The sequence below is a fragment of the Pteropus vampyrus genome, unplaced genomic scaffold, assembly GCF_000151845.1.
Source record: "Pteropus vampyrus isolate Shadow unplaced genomic scaffold, Pvam_2.0 Scaffold45, whole genome shotgun sequence".
Lineage (NCBI taxonomy): Eukaryota > Metazoa > Chordata > Mammalia > Chiroptera > Pteropodidae > Pteropus > Pteropus vampyrus.
The window spans coordinates 3,456,286-3,459,424 of NW_011888826.1; positions in this window are offsets into that span (position 1 = coordinate 3,456,286).

The window sequence follows — 3,139 nt, forward strand, 5'->3', positions numbered from 1 at the left end:
AAGAGCTATTTGCATATTCATGTTCATAGTAGCACTATTCACAATAGCCAAGAGGTAGAGACAACCTAAACATACATTAACAGATGAGTAGACAAAACATGGTATATACACAATAGAATATTATTCAACCTTAAAACGGAAGGAAATCTGTCAAATGCTACATGAATGAATCTTGAGGACATTATGTTGTGAAATAAGTCACAAAAAGATAAATGCTGTGTGATTCCACTTAAGGTAACTAATAGTCAAACTCTTAGAAATAGAAAAGATAGGGGAAGGGGGAAAAAGGTAGTTGTTTAATAGGTAGTTTGTTTTGCAAGATGAAAGGTTCTGAACTGCTTCACAGAAATGTGAACATATTTAACACTACTAAACTACACTTGGATTAGATGCTGTTCATTTACATGGATTAAATTCCCCAATCAAAAGACAGATTAGATTTAAAAAAAAACAAGATAAAACTATATGTTGCCTACAAGACACTCACTTTGGATCTAAAGACACATGTAGGCTGAAAATGAAGTGATCGAAGATAGTCATACATTGCTTAAGGATTGGGGATACATTCTGAGAAATGTCATTAGTGCAAACATCAGTGCACATAAATCTAGACAGGATGGCCTACTACACACCTAGGCTATATAAATCAGCCTATTGCTCCTAAGATAAAAACCTATACAGCATGTTACTGTACTGAATACTGTAAGCAATTATAACATAATGGTATTTGTATATCTAAACATAGAAAAGGTACAGTAAAAATACTGTATTAAAAAATGGTACATCTATGTAGGGAACCTACATGAAGTTTGCAGGACTGCATGTTGCTCTGGGTGAATGGTAATGTGAAGGCCTCGGACATTACTGTACACTGCTGTAGACTTATAAACACTGTACACCCACAGTCCCAGAGACAAAGGAACACCCTTATATGACCTTGAGATGATATTCTTAAGTATCCTCATTTTGCATATGAAAACTGAGGCTCAGAAAAATTCTCATCAAGCCCACGTATCCAAGTAAGCTGTTGCATGGCCAGGAATTTCTACTCTACACCCTCTTGCCTGTTCAACTCATATCCACATAGCCTGCACATACAAGTTTACGGATGTCCGGTGACAAAATCTGAACCAGCAATTTACAGCCATGGTGGTTTCTCTTGCCCTGTGTTTAGCTCATTTCTAAAACAGAAGCAGTACTGAGTGCAAAAGGAAAGAGAATAAAAATGAGAGGCCTCCCATTTTCAACTTTCCTTTTTACCTCCCAATCCAGACAAGCTGGCCTAACTCAATCACTGGCACCACAGGTCTATTTAGCTTAACAATATTTGAAGGCCTGAAGGCCTTGCAAGGTTTTTATTTCCAAGTAGATAAATGAAAGTCATTAAGCTGTGCTTTCAGTATCTTCTGATTTACTGAGGCACATTTCTCAAAATAACCTAGTCATAAACAGCTTTCTTTCACAGAATTTTAAGATTTTTTCAACCAATTGTCAGAACGCTGAGTGTATTTGAGTTGTTACAATATATTTAGTTCACTAAAACGTGACCAGGTACTTGTGTCTGGGGGCCAGCCATATATTGCTAGGTATTCATGTTTTAAAATGATCTGAATTGCTACCTAAGCAGTGCTGCTTACACTTGTGTAGAAAATATTTAAAACGGGGTTAAAAACTAATAGCTCACTAACTGGCTTTTAATTAATAATTCCTCTTCTAGAGTTGAACCCAAGAGCACCAACTTCTCTATCAAAGAATGAATCACTGCAGGCCTCAGGAACCTAACTAGACTCACACTATTTAATTCTTGAACTGCTTACAGGCCAATGTTTATCAGTTACAATGAAATTTTTAGTTATTAGTTTCCTAAGCTAATTAAAATTGGTTTGGTATAATGCTGTTTCAATTGGCTAACCTCAAAACTTTGATTCAAGTTTGTATTTATTTAAAGACTACTTGAGATTGAGTCCAGCAACTTGGCACAGTTCTTTCCAAATTCAGTTCCACTCAAATCTCTTAATGTTTAAAATGTTTTGGAAGTGTGAGGAAAAAAGGTACTCAAAAGGATGCAGATGTTATAAAGGAACAATAGGGGAAGAGATAGGGATAATTCCAATATTTGACTGTGTGGCTGCGTGGCAGACGATGAATCGAGAAAGAGTTTTGGGAGAGAGGACTCCATTTTGGATGTGTCAGCTTTTGGAGCTGTGTAAGCTACGCAAGTCTAGTACACAACTGAAAGTAGAGAGAAATCTGGGCCAAATGTCAACTTGAATGTATGTGGTAACTGAAGCCAGTGGACAAAATAATCCAGTGAAAGCTTAAGCACAAACCCAGTGTAAAGGCATGAATTTCATGACTAATACAATTAAGAACAGCTAATGTGAGAGCATTAATCTTCTGAAGGGACTATTATTTGTAAAAATGTTTACTTTTGTCAGATGTATTTCTGAAAAATTTCTCTAAAGACATATTCAGAAAAACATTCGATTACATATTCTACAGCAAAAACTTTTCAGTACTTTCTTTAATGGGATATCAAAAGATGGATTCTCATCTTGTATACCTGTTTAAATCTCAGCTATGCTTTCAAGCTCTAGGACAATGGGCAAGTTAAAACTCTAAGCAATTTCTGGATCTACATACACAATAGGAATTTAAGCATACAACCTGGTAGTTAATATTATCCACTGTGCCAACAGAAGCTTTGCTAAATGAATTTGGCCTATGTGACATGCTTTTCAGTCCTAAAGTTTCATAGTGAATAATCTACACATTGTTAAAATTCCAAGTAATGTATATAAAATACAAGTCTAGATACAACCTATCAGCAAAGTACTAGTATTTACTTTTACCTTTTAATCTAAAATATATGTAAAACCAATGTTGCCAAAACCTGTTAAAATTTGCCTTGTTTACTCTTTAGCTGTGTATGTTCTAAAAAGGAGGGACGACTTTAACTCGCAGAGCCAGGGCTAGAACTTGTTTTCCCAGTTACTTGTCCTCTAACGCGCCAGGCTCTAAACCAGTCATAGAACTTCAGAATCACCCCAGAAACTGTTTGTGTTATAGGACAGAATCCCAAATCAATTAAGTCAGAATTTCCTGTGATAGGACCCAGACATACATTCTTTGAAAAAGC